Raw genomic sequence first — 16,644 nt, 5'->3', positions numbered from 1 at the left:
GCTTCTCAGATCTGATTTCGAATTGCAACTGTATCAAGACGTTTAGTTGCAACAGTCTCTTGATGTTCATCGGCAAAATGCTTTACTGTATTGAACATTGGTACTCTCTGATAGTTTTTTTTTGTCGAGTAATTATTGTAGCTTGCATATAGCGATGTTAAGTAGATCACTACCGACATCTGCTCCTCTGGAGCTTCTAACATTTTTCTTTGTCCGTTTTACTCTCTTGAATAACAGCTATGGGATCTATTTGGTTTCTGTGACTGCCATCAGCCAGCTGATGTCTGTGTATTTATGGATGTCCTCATGTTGAAAAAAGTACTCGCAATTACCAAATTATTTACACCATAAATAATAAAACGAGTAAATTGCATCGAATCTCAGGCTTTCCATGGCTACTCCATCAGCTATACATTGATTGTTCCTACCAATCTTTGCACTTCTATCACCAACAACAATGTCTCATATCTTTTTTCTGGTATTTGATCTATAACATTTCCATTTCTCTTTAAAATTTCTGCAGCCTTGCACTTTCAGCCCAACAGAACTGTCGTATCAGTCTTCCTTCTCCTAAAATGTAAGTTATAAGTAAGTCTATAATTATATTGTGATAACAGGAAAAAAAAAAGACCATCCAATTCATGGAACAGTGTCAGTCATTCTTTTTCCCCTTTTTGTTTAATGGTTTTGAATTATTTTAAGTTCGTGCACCCTTTGCCCTTCGTATTTATTTATAGATTACGCTTTATATTTTTCGTTTTTGTTACTGGGGGAAAAATGTTGTCTGTTAAACATCTGTGAACTTTCTCGACCCTTTTCTCCTTTTCCATCTCACACCAGGTCCATTTTCCTAAAACTCCTTATGGGCCTCGCTCACATAAACCTTGAGACGTTGCAGCGAACACCGACCACCCTCACCCTGACCTCTCCGCTCGAGTCAGTTACGTAAGGCGACACAATTACGGAATGTCAAGGGGCGATGAAATGAACTGTTGAAAATTTAAATATAACAATCAATCTATGATACGCCAAGAAGAGTGAAAATTAGCACTTTGTAAGTTCTTTAATCATTATAAAAAAATATGTAAAAATCATTAGAATTATGCAGACAGATAAAGTTTATTAGCGATTCCTATTTTGATCAGGGAGTGATAATTATATAACATCTAGACAAATGAATTGTTCATCCTAAAACTTCGGAAATTTCTAAATTGTTCTGTAATTTTATGCACGAAATTATATACTATATATAGATATAGATATAATACATATATTAATATATATATATTATTAATATATTATATCAAACAAAAAAAAAACCTATATCTATATATATATATATATTATATTATATATATAATATATATTTAATATATTAATATATATCATTAACTCTTTACCTGTGGAGGTTGTAACCTCCTTACGATCTTTCCTCTTATAATGAATGTACTAGAGAATTACAATAATAATTATAGTTCACACACTTGCACACAGTGCAAATCATGACGGTCCCCGATAGTGTCCAAAAATATTGGAAAAATATTGCTATAAATTAGTATCATGAATTTTACGGAATAGTGGACGCGAAAGTGCCTCGAATTTGCATCCATAATTTGATTGAGACATTCGTAGATTACACCATTGAAACTGAGGTTCCAGCTGAGGCGTCTCTCTCTCTCTCTCTCTCTCTCTCTCTCTCTCTCTCTCTCTCTCTCTCTCTCTCTCTCTTCACAATAAATAAGGGTTCAGTACGAAGATTACCAATCCAGGCACTTGTATACATACTTGAATCCGAGTCCTTATAAAGAACTGCGATTTCATCCTTTTCAAACATACCGTTCATATTAGGTCGCCAATACCTATTGTGTGACGATGAGAAAGATAAACAATAACATTTAACAACGCAATCACGTGGTGGAAAGGTCCTGAGTTGGTCTCTGATAAACTTGTTTTATGAGTAGATTATCAATAATTTGTAGGTTGATTGTATTATATTTTGGGGATAGACTGATGAGAAACGAATGCAGTTGCTTAATTGATATGGTATCCATTCTCTCAAGAAAATATATTAACGCAGGCTATTTTTCTGTTTTGAATTAAAATATTTTATGTATTATGTAATTTAAACTTCCACTGCTCTTACCCCTACTCTCAAGTCTTCGGTAAGTCGAGGTGTTTGGGTCGCAGACTGGCCCTTCAAGGGAATGCATAGAATTTGATGTTGGAGGTTGTGTTGTTAGGGCCGAGGGGTTGGGTGAAATCCTCGCACCCATATGTTTGGGAATAGGGGAAGGTTTGGATGCCTCAGACAGAATGGACATGATAATGGGAGTTCTACTGTCATTGTCCATGTATGCTGCTGTCAGCTAGCCACTCCTAGTATCAGGTGTTTTGCTTTGCCTCCAACTCTTCACATTCTCTGTTTTGCTCTTTTATTTTCGACTCCTTTCTTCTTTACTTTTGACTCTTCTCTCTGTACACAGTGGCCTCTCGTATTTTATTGATCTCTCTCCTTTAACCGAGGCATGTCTTCATAGGTGGCTCTGCTGGCTATCGAGATTTATTAGTCATAAGCGCCTTAAGGTGATGGAGGGCAGCCGCCAAAAATAAAACTTTAAACCAAAGAAATGCGAAGTGAACTCTAAATTTAATTTTTCCCGAAAATTAAAAATTAACTAGCTGTAATTCAACGCTTGCATTCTGTAAGCCCGTATACAAGTTGCGTAAATGTGGGGAACGTCGAAGCTATCCGTAAATTACCTTTAGTTTACGAGATACGAAATTTATGAGAATGCATGATGAATCACAAATATTTGGAACTGGTGCGTCCACTGGCTTTTGCTCTTTTTAATTTCTCATATTGTGTTGCATGCTTCAACCAAAGTTGATTGACCTATGAAGGTAACGTATAATTCGAAATCATAAGTCTTTACTGCAGGCCAGTCGAAGATTATTGTCCTTAATAATAATGTTCCTGCACGCCAAATATGTATATGTTTGGCAACAGGTATTAATTACAGAGTTAGAAAGAGCCTTTCTTTCTCCGTGTTTTCTTTAACTATAACAAGGAGAGGGTAATGCTGGTTGAAAGAGCAGGAGGCGTGGGCCCTGGAAAGCCAAAACCAGAAAGAGGTCAAGTAAGGAGAAAAGGGAGGAGTCAGTCACGTGACATCGGTTGCACATGTCACTCGGCCGACCTCTGAAGCTGTCTTCCCGTGGCCTCGCCTGCGACTCAGTCGAGAGCCAGGGTGAGGTAGCTTTGGCCTTCAGTAGGTCATCCTCGTTGCTTTATGTAATGGCTGCCGAACACCGTCTGTGTTCTGATTGGAATTATTTCCACTTTGATAACACAACCATTTTGAAATTTTGAGCAGATGCGACAGGAGATGTAACCGCATCGCCTAGCGCTGTGTATAAAATTCAGGAGAAAATGGGCTCGGAGAGAGAGATTGCGCGCATTTCGTCCCTTCACGTGTATGAGAAACGTGAGTTGGATAGTTGTACTGGTTACCACCAGAGCGCGGGGCTGATGCAACTTCTCTAGCGATCGAGCTCTCTCTCTCTCTCTCTCTCTCTCTCTCTCTCTCTCTCTCTTTCATCGATTATGTTGGCACGTACAAACTCGTACCTTTGAACATAAACGTAGACTTTTACATACGGGGATTATTTCTCTCATTGTCTGGCGCTGTCTGGATTCATGTAATCATTTTTTGTCACAGTATTTTACTAATATTCAATTAATGGCTTACGCGCACACAGAAGAATCCACCACAAGTATTACGTAACGCCGTTTGGTAACGGGTAACCAAAATAAACCTTTATGTCAGTAATGAGCCGTAGAGTCGTAGATGGTGTCATGAATTTAAAATAGTGAATGATCTTTCGTTGCAAGACTCGGCCCAAAGCAAATGTCTGTTGATGGATATGACATTCCTCAGATCTGATTATTCTAGCATCTACTGCTATAGAATACACACTTTAGAAGTCCTGATCGATGACTCCGCCTGGTTATATAATCGACAGAGCTATTCAGCATTAGAGACGTTACATAATGTAGGGTTCCTAGACTACCATTTGCAAGCTGCTCTCTCTCTCTCTCTCTCTCTCTCTCTCTCTCTCTCTCTCTCTCTCTCTCTCTCTCTCTCTCTCTCTCGCTAACTTATCATTATAATTTTTTGCGTACTCATGATAAGCCTATATTTTTCTTTCAAATGATAATTCCAGCAAATGATACTGTGAATATTCTTGAATATTACAGCATTGTCAAGGTTACTGGAATGTTTTCAAATAAAGGACAAATATTACAGCAAACGTAAATGAAAGTAAAGTAATTTACATGTTCTGTTACTTAAATGCATGTGTTTAAAGTTGAGGGGAAAATTTATTAACGGTAACGGAAACTATTATATAAACTATAAACATAAAAATAAAATATATATATTAATATATTATTACGTGAATATATAATATAATATATTCTATATTATCATTATTATATATATTAATATATATAGAGATATATATACATATATATATATGTGCGCACATACGGGTGTTGTATATATATACACAATAATCCTGAATACGTCTCAAGTACTAAAGACGAAACCGATCAGGATTTATACAGTGTTTAATTTTCCGTGTGGTACATCTGCATTTATGAATCAAATGTTATTGTGATTTTGAGCATACATTCGTACATACTATTATAATATATATATATAATATATATATATGATATATTATATATATATATGTATATATATATATACATATATATATAAATATATATAATATATATAACAGGACCTCATTGTAGCTGGATGGTATTAATTGGAGACATTTATTTAGAAAGACGTTACAAGCTTTCCTGGACTAAAAGTCCTCATCGCCAAGTTTCCGTGGATACTTGACAGTGAGGACTGTTAGTCCAGGAAAGCTTGTAACTTGTTTTGAATAAATATCTCCGCTTATTACCATCCAGTTTCAATGAGGTCCTGTTAGTAATTGTATTAATACACGGGTACAATTGTATAAGTGAAATATATATATAAGCTGCAACCGTAGCTAAAAATGCAAGATGCTACTACAAGCCCTGAGGTTTTATTTGGGAAAACGGCCATATATGTAAAAAGAGAACAAAATATACTGTATAAGGAAAGCAAAAGTAAAAGGTACATCTAACCAATAAACTAAGAGACGAAAATGGCGTGATCATGTTTAGTGAAAATGCTTAGCCCATATTCAGAAACTAAGCATATATAACGTTCATCCATTGAACGCAGTTATTCAAGTTAATACGCGATTCTGGGATGATTAAAGAACTATATTTTTTCATGAAACTCTCGTAGGATACATCGCAGATCCTGGAATTTATAAATGCTGTGAATAGAAATGCAGACTGTGAAGTGACCATGTGCGAATCCTTTGTTTACGCTTCAAGTTAAAAGTTTGTATATTGCAAAATATAATATATACTGTATAAGAGGAAGAACCTCTGTTTGGGGCTCTTTTGTGACAAAATATGCTTAAGAATCTGAGAGAGAAAAGAAACTCTTTTTCTCCTATCGCCTTTGCCTTTTACTGAGAGATGGTAGCAGCAACGACAACCCCCATAGGCTGCACACCTACACTAAACTTAAGCCTTTCAGTTAAGCCTACTGCGTTGAGAGTTAGCCCCCCAAACTCCATCACGTAAGTGCTACTAGCATCCCCCCAACCTCTCTCTCTCTCTCTCTCTCTCTCTCTCTCTCTCTCTCTCTCTCAGTGAAATAAGGACATCACAAGGAATTTGTTTTTATGAAGGGATATTCATCAAAATGTGAGAAACCTTCATATTAATGTATGTAACGATATTTGAAACTGACTGAGAAAGAGCTGTATTTCACATTCAGAAAAGCGTAACGGAAAATCTATGAGAAGACTTAGAACTCACTTATTGATATCTGTGAAAACGCCCGAGGTAATAACTTGATGATGACAAAAACTGGAGTGGACTTATTGTGTTTCTGAAATCACTCAGATGATGTGAACGTATATTCAACAAAACAAACTGATAAAGGAAGAAAAGCCTGGGGAAATTGAATGGGAAATGTCTTTAGTAAAGGCAAGGTTTTATCTGTTAGTTAGACGCAGAGAAACCTTTGGAACTAATGAACCTGCACACCGCGACTATAAAATTAGTCCACTTTTAAAAACGACCATATCAGATTCTCTCTGACCATGCTTCAGCTATTATCGAAATCTTGCTTTCCGTCGTCAATATACAAACCGAAAACAGCCTCGGAATGACCGACAAATTATTGAGAAGTATTAGCTTACATACCAAGAACGTTATCGCTGTATCTCTTAACAAAGACCGATTACGAGCAACATCTGTTAAGGTTTTACAAATGTAAAAGACATAATGTAAAAACTGATCAAGGGCAGAAAAAAAAAGCGAGAACTGAAGAACCTGAAAACAGCGGAGAGTCTGTTTCTCCCTTTCGATGATAGATATCCTAACGAGGAATAGAGGAATTTATTGTTGGCGATTAGAAATTCATTTTCTCGATATAATGTGGTTCGGATCCCACAATAAGCTGTAGGTCCCGTTGCTAAGTAACCAGTTGGTCACCAGCCACGTAGAAATACCTAATCCTTCGGGCCAGCCCTAGGAGAGCTGTTACTCAGCTCAGTGGTCTGGTTAAACTAAGATATACTTAACTTTGATAGCTCTTCAATTTCCTTTTAATTTGATAACTTTCACTGGATATACTTCGCCTTCTATCCATGATATTTAAAGTGTTTACTAATTATTTCTTACAAATTATCTAGCTATCTATCGCGTCAAGTTCTTAAGAGAGACCCGAAGGTCTCTCATGGTCAGTAACGGTTATTAATGCTAATATATGACTTTTACAAAGGAGGCCTCGATAGTCCTCAAAGTAACAAGGCATTTGCAGAGAAGATAGCCCTCGAAGTTAGTCCGTCACCTGAAGGATCTTGGAAGCAGATAAGGAAGATTATCTTAATTTTCTTAATGGATCATCAAAAGTGTTTAAGAATCATAGCCCTCGCTTATAATATTATTAAAAAAAAAAATAGGAAGTCAGTAAACTCAAGACTTTTTGAGAACTCACGTGGGTTCATCATTCAATCGGATTTAAATTGTAGTCATTCGCTGCGAGAATAATGTAAGCAAACATTTAATGTTAAAGTTTCACTGATGCAACACTGTCTTATTCATAAGGGTGAAATAGGTGAAAACATAAATACTACACAGCCGACAGTTTTAGTGAAAAGAGTTATGTGCGGTCCTTACACAGTCGCCGTGAACTCACTGTCTCTCTCTCTTTCTCTCTTTCACTATTACAACAATATCTCCCTTTTTTTAGCCTCCCCCCCCCCCCCCCCCGGCAATCCTCAAGTCTTTCACCGCCCCTCCTCTCCCGTTCTCTCACCATCGTACCCCCCCAGTTTCTCCCTTCCCCCAATATTTTCCCTTCCGTTTCCCAGCCTATTCACATCCCCCTCTCGAGTACCTCCATGTCAGCGCCACATAGACACAAGCAGGGCAACGTCACCTAACCCCCTCACCCCCCTCACCCCCACCCCTTTTTTCCTCCTCACCCTCCCGTTTTTCCTCATCTCATTTTATAGCCTTCCCGTCACCCTCTCTCTCTACATTCCCTAACAAGACCCCTATGCCTCCATCGCAGGGTCCCCGGTGAAGGGGTCCCCCACTCATGGACCTTTACGAGCAAAGGCGATAGGGTACATGACATGCAAAGAGCGAAAGGTTGAGGTTGACGGATGTTCTTTGACGACTATGCTATGGCGCGAGATCCAATTAATGCCGTTGTTTTCATAGAAGAGGATAACAATTTATCATTACAGGAAGCGCCCTTTTATGATGAAGCTTGTCTCGTATCATTTCCGCGGTTGTATTTTAGTAACTGGTGAATTTGAGAATTTGTAGTATGACTTAAAATCCAAGCTACGCTCTAATAATTTTATCTGCCTCGGTAGCATCGCTGTAGAGAGCGTTTACCCGGCTCAGGTTTCCATGGAAACCAAGGAAAGGCCTTGGATGCTGCAAATACACACATTCTCTCTCTCTCTCTTTCCCCGTACCAGGTACGGAGCTATTTCAACAAAGTTCATTACTAACGAACGAGGATTTTATGGAGGCGCTGTGTTTTTTTAATTACACGATTTACCTATTTTAAGATGGAATTAATAACATTGTAATTTAAATTTTTTATTGAAATAGAAACGGTGTAAATCTTATCTGTACATTCATAAGAAGAAACAATAAAGCCAACGGAATTTACTCCTCTATAAGAAATAAGATTGTCAATGACGTGAGTTTTGCAGTCTCACTTTTTTGTAAATAAGAAGTAATAATTATATCGAAGTGTTGTCGTATTCAGAGGTTCTGCCTTATCGAAGCCACTTTGTTTTGGCATAAAGTAAACAGTAACATCATCAGTTTCCATACATACCGTGTGTACACGCACACGTTTTTTTTAACGTGATAATATTTCGTAAATAAAAATATAATTCCTGTTACTTTTATTGATTATAGATTCAGATGTACGCATTATAAAATTACGTTTGCCACGATTTATTACAGGGCTGACAGGGGTCTGAAGCAAAGTTAATATAAAACCATGATATATGATTGCTTAAGTAACATTGTTGATGTGCATGCACGTATGTAAGCTACAAGTGTTAATAACGCGATATCTTAGTTTTAATAAGGTATATGATGAAAATGCTTCCTGCTTATTTTCCCATGCGAAAGGTAGTGGTCGCTAGACCTTGAAAAAAAATGTATTTTCATTAGGTCCCCAGTATGCAGAGTAAAGATATTCATTACATAACGTTAACAACTATCGAGTGTAATTTATTATTATTACATTTTTAGCTCTATCTTTTCTCCTTTATAAAAAGAATTCAGTCAGGCCTCGACTGTAGATGACGTAACTCTTTTGGAATTTGAAACTGCGAGTCTTGACGTAAGACGTATTTTGAGAACTTGTGTAACTAAAAAGCTAATAAAAGGGTCATTCGCTAAAATGTTCTCGCATACATTTTGCGGCTGAGCATCACGTTTCTGCTACGTCGTTAATATTTCCATACCACGACGTGAACTCTAAATAGGTAGAATGAAGGATATGAGACGAATTAACTAGATTTTGAACTTCTTGTATAAGCAGCAGTTGCAATTACGCAGAAGTCTGGTTAGCAAACTGTACACTCGGGTTTGAAACGTTCCTCGCTGTTATAAGGAACAGAAGGTTAAATTTACACCAAGTCATATAAGAGCTTTTTTTTTTTTTTTTTTTTTTAATGCCGATATCAAAACTGAGACGTCTTTCTTAATTTCACACAATACAACTTCTTCCGCCATCCCAAAACTCAAGTTTCTAATCATCCTGCAAACGCATGCGGTATGTGAACATGAAAGTGTGGCTATTCAAGGATCAGCAAAGAGCTTATGAAATGAGGCTAAACAATTGTCATCATATAATCATTGTCCTCAGCCATAATTTTCATTTCCAAACACCTGTCGTAAACAACGGAATGAGAGACGACAAAAATTGCTGCACGATTGCGTAGCCTAAGTTGTTTCGTTCATTGATGAAGAATTATTGTGATGCTGGCTATTGCACAAACATGTAGGTTCACGTAATCAAGTTTTATGCACAGTTGCCGCATAGGGTAAATAATTCTCTCTCTCTCTCTCTCTCTCTCTCTCTCTCTCTCTCTCTCTCTCTCTCTCAAGCGTAAAAACCCTCGCCAGAGAAAAATAAACACATTACCGTATATAGCGGTTGAATATTTCATCAGCTGCGAAGGTGGTGATGTAATCGATCCAAACAATTTTAGCTGATGATATAATGATGTCTGAAATAATCAGGTTAACTGTAGTGCAGACTAAAGTCGAAGACATATGCGAGGAAGAAGCACAAACAAGAAACGAAGATAATCATGGTCGAAGTGGGGAAGTGGAGGAGAAGGATGAAGGCCAGTCCCGGGAACGGCATCCCTTGCTGATGCAGCCCTCCCTCCCTCCCTCCCTCCCTCGCACGTGGCATTCTCCCGCTGCACGTGACTCTGGCACTTGTCGTAAATAATAATGATAATATGTAATGTAAAATTATTATTACAATTATTATTGTTTTAGCAATAATAATAATTTACTACTACATATTCTAGGCCTGCAATATTCTAGAAGAGAAAAAATCCGATAGAAGCCTTGTAACCTCAAGAAATAAACAAAACCTAAATCGGTAACTGAATCTGCTTTATCTACTTAACATGTTAATAACTTTATTATTTTAGTCGGGGTTTGAATATATAATCTATATAAATACTATAGCTAAAAGGTAGATTACATTATGAAACGAGTTGACTCGGGTAATCAGTAAAGAAGAATCTCCAGACGGGGATCATTGTCTTTAGTCCTCACTGCATCCGAATTGTACCTCTGGCAAATCAAGTTTAAGTGGAACACAAGAACTCACAACAGGGTTATACAGATCTTAAAATAGTTTTCCTTGAACGAGTAACTCTTGAAGGAAAATATAAGAGAAACTTTCTTATGGAGAGAGAGAGAGAGAGTTATGATGAGCTCGTATTGCACTGAATGCGCGCGACATAAAGAGGACCATTATGGCAGGGTGATGTTACTTACCCCTTCCCAGTATTTAAGTCCAGCCCATCAACATCACGGATTCGGTGCTTACGTCATATTTCGTAATGTGTGGGCAAGTAAAGGCGGTCGAGACAACTACTCTGAATGTGCGGCAGGGTTAAGTGTGATACTTTGGAATGTAGCTATCTTTAGACAGGAAAAGGAAAGGAGGCGGTTGAGAAGTCCTGATAGCGAAAGCAAATAACAAAGTGTATTCTTGGTTGTGACGAAAATCTCATACATATATAAAGACATACCTGTACTCTGAGGAACATACGTACATATACATTCATACATGAAATTGGAAAAATTTATAAGGGTTTACAATTACTAGTAAGGATTGGGCTTATAACCATATCTATTAAAGATCTGTGTGCGCGAGATTTAGACTCATTTCCTTAGAACTCAACTGTGTCACTTTGGACATAGGCAGGAAGTTTCGTACCAGGCAGTTAGTTGGCTGTGATGGACTGCATCTAGGGCTGAGAAATTGCATGGGACATAAAAAGGTTGAATTAAACCCTTTGGAGGTCTATATATATATTATACTATACTATTATATTAATATCATATATATATATAATATATAATATAAATTTATATATTATTATATACATACATTATATATATATATATATAATATATATAAGGTATAATGTATACTATATTATACTATATATATATATATTATAATATTATATTATGCGCCCTTCGTTACGATACGATCTGCCCATTGACCTTGAGGCGGCCTTGGACTGAGTCCATATTACGGTGGCTGTTTGCAATTGCTTCGAGAGGTCATAGAAAACCCAGCAGTCAGCGTTTTTCAGTCACACGAGTTGCTAAGCCATTACACGTGACAAACCCGACCGCTCGAGCTGTGTCAGTTATTCATCTCTCTCTCTCTCTCTCTCTCTCTCTCTCCTCTCTCCTCGATCTCTCTGCCTCGATCTCTCTCTCACATGCCTTATTTCTCTTCTATCACTGGTATGTAGTTAAAAATATTCAGTTTAAAAAAAAAATACGCCCATTAAAAGCTGTAATTTTATGTGTATGATAAAGTTAGAAGCAATTAATTCATTTTTAAAGGTGAAAACTTTCTGCATTATGGCATAAAGTGTAAGCTTTTGCTTTGCGAAGAGAGGCGCCCCTCCAAATCAAATGTTTATCTGGATATACATGTTTACGTCTTTGCTTGCTTATCTTCGCATTGTAATCTGCCCGTTATATAAATATCCTCCATTGCAAACGTGAATTATTGTGCAAAATAACTCATAGGGACGTAAGTGGTCGATCGATGGAAAGAACCCCCTGCCCCACCGTGCTCTACCTCCAACCCAACAACCTCGCCGTCTCTAAGGCCTTCGGTTAGCAACACATATGCAACAGCCGCCCACTCCGACTCTCTCTCTCTCTCTCTCTCTCTCTCTCTCTCTCTCCTTGACGTTTGTTCCAGCAGGTTTCGAGGTAGGGAAGGACTTAGTTGAGGTCTCGTGAGGGCGATAATGTGTGCCGGTAATCCAGGGGAAAGGTTTCAGTAAGAAGCGGCGCGTAATAACATCTGAAATCACGTGTTGCATTGCTTTGATATATACTAAGTTAAATAAGATGGTCACATCCTTTATTAGTATGTTATATATGTACATATATATATATATATATATATATATATATAATATATATATATATATATATATATATACAAGTCATATCACATTTCCGTGATTCATATACATATATCGAGCTACAATGTCCTTTAATATCTAATTCACTTCACCCTCGGAATTTAATATATTTTCATATATGCTTAAACCGAAGGGGAATTTTTTCTCGATAATAGATTTGCCTGGACCAGGGCGCGAACCTATGGATCCTTTCAAACCCAGGAACGTCAGTGAAGCGTTGGTGTAGTAGGTAACGCTTCACTGACGTTCCTGGGTTTGAAAGGATCCATAAAGGTTCGCGCCCTGGTCCAGGCAAATCTATTATCGAGAAAAAATTCCCCTTCGGTTAAGCATATATGAAAATATATTAATTCCGAGGTAGAGTGAATTAGATATTAAAGGACATTGTAGCTCGATATATATATATATATATGATATATATATATATATACGTATTATATATATATATATATATATATATATATATATATAATATATACATACACATATTGTATTTATTTATAAACCGGATTATGATGCAGACAGAATCATTTTAACAATTGGCGACGATTATATCTCCTTTTATTTCAAGTGACCTCAGAAATGGAGTACCGAGGTCGATACGAAAGACCCAGTGGTTAGTAAGAATATCTTAAAAAGAATTCCGAATGATGAATTATTTTATGTAAAAGAACCTACATCCTCCTATTTAAAGTTCGTATATCTGGAGTACTAATAAATGGTGATATTCGGCACAAAGGAAAGAATGTAATGTATGTGTGTGTGTGTGTGTGTGTGTAAAAGTGGGTGGCTGCCTGGAAAAGCTGCAGCCCTGAGGCTGGAGGATCATGTGAGTCAGGCAAAGGGAGGACACCACATCAGCCGGAGCAAAGCGGTAGCGGCTCACCCGAACTGATTGTGTAAGAGAGAGCAGATTCACGTGACCTGAGGCGAACGTGGGAAGCCTGTTTTTCCAGAGTTTGCTCGGTCCGTTGTTTCCTCTTCCCCTTTATCCTCCCCTGAATGAAAAGACGCGTCAGATGGGTGGCACTAATGATATTTGAAAGATCGTTGAGCGGAGGTCACTCAGAACGCTTTAGAGACATAATAATCATCTCTCTCTTTTCAGTCTATCTCCCTCGCTCTCATGAAAAAGGTGACGCGGAACATTGCCCGTCTTACTAGCAATTGAATCTATCTGTATTTTTATAATTTAACCATTGGAAATTTACCTGGGCAATTGTGTGTATTTATATTTTATATATATATTTATATATATATATATATATTTAATATATTATATATAGATACTATATATATATATTCATATATATACTATATATATATATATATATAATATATATATATATATACATACGTGTATGTTGATGTTTTGTGTTATGTATAGCCAGATATCATAGTGGATGAGCTACCAGTAGTCTTAGAAACGGCATTTGTGAGCCTGTCTGTTAAATTGGGAAATTTTAGATACTGCATCACAAAGGCATGGTCCCGTAACGCCCTAAAAAGCAACTTTGATATAATTAATCATCAATATTGAAATTAAATATAATAGAGGTAGACTTACCAACCTATCTGTAATTTTCGCGCCAATTCATAGTGTTTGCTTTTTTGTAAACATATATATGATGTAACCTTTGAGCGTTTATATATATATATATATATATAGATATATATATATATATATATATATTATATATTCATATTCATGTTCATATTATACATAATATATAGAATCTTTCTTTAAACGAAAAACTTAACTTTTGTACAAATCCACCATTTTCTCTTTGTTACATTTGAAATTTATCTTGAATTAGCCGACATTTTCATTTTATAATATAGTATATTTTATGCTTACCAAAAATAACAGTACCGTTTTAAATTTTAATTTATTTAGTAGTTAATTTAAATCAATATGCATGACATAATAATAGACAAGCATGCCCGCGCGCGCGCGCACACACACACACACACACAAACATATAGGTAGTATATAATATATATAATATATATATATATATATATTATATAAGTATAAGAAGAACAGTAGGTATATGAATGTAAACATCGATAGTCATAAGAAATTAGTGTAACCATAAATCTATAAACCCAATTTCTAAGGTATTAAGTCACGTCGCAGTCATCGTCGAAATTTAAAGAAAGTTTTCGAATTCAATACGTGGCATTTTCAATGAACAGGGTCCCAAAGCAAATATTTCTTTGTCTCAAATTTGTAGCAGTGTCCCCTTCCCTGGCAACGGATTGTCAAGGAATTCTCGGGGCTATTTGTTCCATATAATACCCCATATCCCCCCCAACCCACACCCAGCTTCGTAACATCCCCTTCCACTCCCCCTTCCTTTCCTTCAGCAGATTCCGCTTAAGCTGACAGTCACATCACCTGAGGTTTCAGTCACGTGAGTCCCAAGTTTTGCACGTGACGCAGTCCTTCCGAAGAGTAGTTTATTTTCGGCACACTTTGTTTCTCCTTTTACGTCCTGTTTTTCTTCTTCCTTTGGACGTGTGCTTTGAAAAGAGGCATAGCACAGCGTTTTTACAAGGTCCGGAGATTTCCTTTTGTGCGTAGTTTTTAGCGGAAGAGTGAAAAAAAGAAAATACTGCGTGACTTATGAACTACCACGTTTAAAAGTACGCATATATGGATACTTTTTTAAGTCTTGTTTTAAGAGATTTAAATTTGTGATTAAATCTTCATGTGAACTACAAATTCTCTCTCTCTCTCTCTCTCTCTCTCTCTCTCTCTCATAGAAGTTTCAAAGTTACAACTGTGCACGTGACGGCATCATTACTCCGCGTAGCGAGTCTGAAAATAACGAAGGACTCAAGCGATTGGAAATATTAGAAGTTTATCGGAGGGATGCGGAAATCCGCCGATATAGAGAACTCGGGTAAACTAAAGCACCACTGTATAATAATATGCAATAATGGAAGCAGCAGAAGCGAAGCAAGGTAGAGCTTCACATTATGTAATTGTTTTTTCTGCACGTGACCTCCATTGCACGTGTCTCGCTTATTAACACACGTAACAATTATGTAGGTTGAACTGAATATTCATAATATGTCAACTCAAGTGAAATGGAATTCATATATAATAATAATGACTTCCTGGTTGCCATGGAGACGCGTCAAAGCAATGACTGGTATGATGTGTTCGGTAACGAGTCGCACTCAACAGCGACTCTTACTTATGCAAGTAGACTGCAAGTAGATTGGTTTACTTATGGCTTCAGTTACGCAATTTCGCCTTCTCTCTCTCTTGCTTTGTTTCCTTTCTAAAACATTACGCAACTGGTAATCGCCCGCCATATTAAAACTGCTGTAGAGTCCTGTATGAAATTATTTCTATCCAGCGCTTGTTTTCAGTAACCTAGTTAATTCACTCCTTTATTTACCAATATTTTGCATAAATAACATTTAGTAACCACTAGCTCGCGAATGTTTCCGGGTCATTGTTTTTAAATCAATCCAGTGGACATACGCAGTTTCGCTAATGCTTGGCCAAATTAAAAATGTTAGCAGGAAATAATGTAGGTTTAGGATCCGTTCCTTCACTTGAAGTACGTGCTACTTTCATACTCTTAGAATAGTTACGTTTATTACTAGGCAACAATGCAAAAAATAATCTTACCTTGGCGGGTTCCATTTTTCTTAATGCACAGTCGACAATAGGATATTCAGAGTTGTTTTTGTTGGGGCGTTTGCTTGCAGACTGAAGCCCGGTTAATTTCAGTCGTTCAGATGAACTCCAATTTGTTTGGTCGGTTGTGGCTATAGATAGTAAGCTAGCCTCTCTCCTCAGACTACACCTGTAGCGCTTACGTAAAACCGTTCGTTATGCCACTTCTTCCACTGTAATGTTACCTCCTGAAGTGAAATACACCGCAGGCGAATACACTGTTATCACAGCACTCCCAAAACGTTGAAAGAAACGTTTTTCAAAACCCCGGGGGCTTCGAGGACGATCCGATGACAACAAGAGGTTCTGGTAGCGGACGTTCAGATCGCGTAGCCGAGAACAGAGTAACTTTACTTTGCCCGTAGAGTGAGTGAGAGAAAGAGAGGGAGGGTGAGAGGAGCCCCACAGTCCGTGGGGAGGGGTTTAACGCGTGACGTCACAAAGGGAGAGAAAGAGAGGATTGGGGGAGCCTCGACCGGGAGGGGCTTCTGAGGAGGAGGAGGATAGCCAAGCGGACTCCTGGTAAGAAGAGGTTGTTAGGGTACAACACCGCCACAGCTATTATGAGGACCATAGCA

General features: G+C 37.4%; 1 protein-coding gene across 1 annotated transcript in view; it reads right to left on the bottom strand.

Moving 5' to 3' along the window:
- The window catches only part of LOC135217199 (nuclear factor interleukin-3-regulated protein-like), a 43,325-nt gene extending 26,922 nt beyond the window's left edge, over positions 1 to 16,403 (bottom strand). The window contains exon 1 of the mRNA XM_064252932.1: positions 16,019 to 16,403. The gene's annotated coding sequence lies outside the window, so the exon portion shown is untranslated. The remainder of the gene's footprint in view (positions 1 to 16,018) is intronic.
- Positions 16,404 to 16,644: the final 241 nt, after the last annotated feature.

This window comes from Macrobrachium nipponense, chromosome 7, assembly GCF_015104395.2.
Source record: "Macrobrachium nipponense isolate FS-2020 chromosome 7, ASM1510439v2, whole genome shotgun sequence".
Classification (NCBI taxonomy): domain Eukaryota; kingdom Metazoa; phylum Arthropoda; class Malacostraca; order Decapoda; family Palaemonidae; genus Macrobrachium; species Macrobrachium nipponense.
This window is presented reverse-complemented; position numbering and strand designations above follow the sequence as displayed.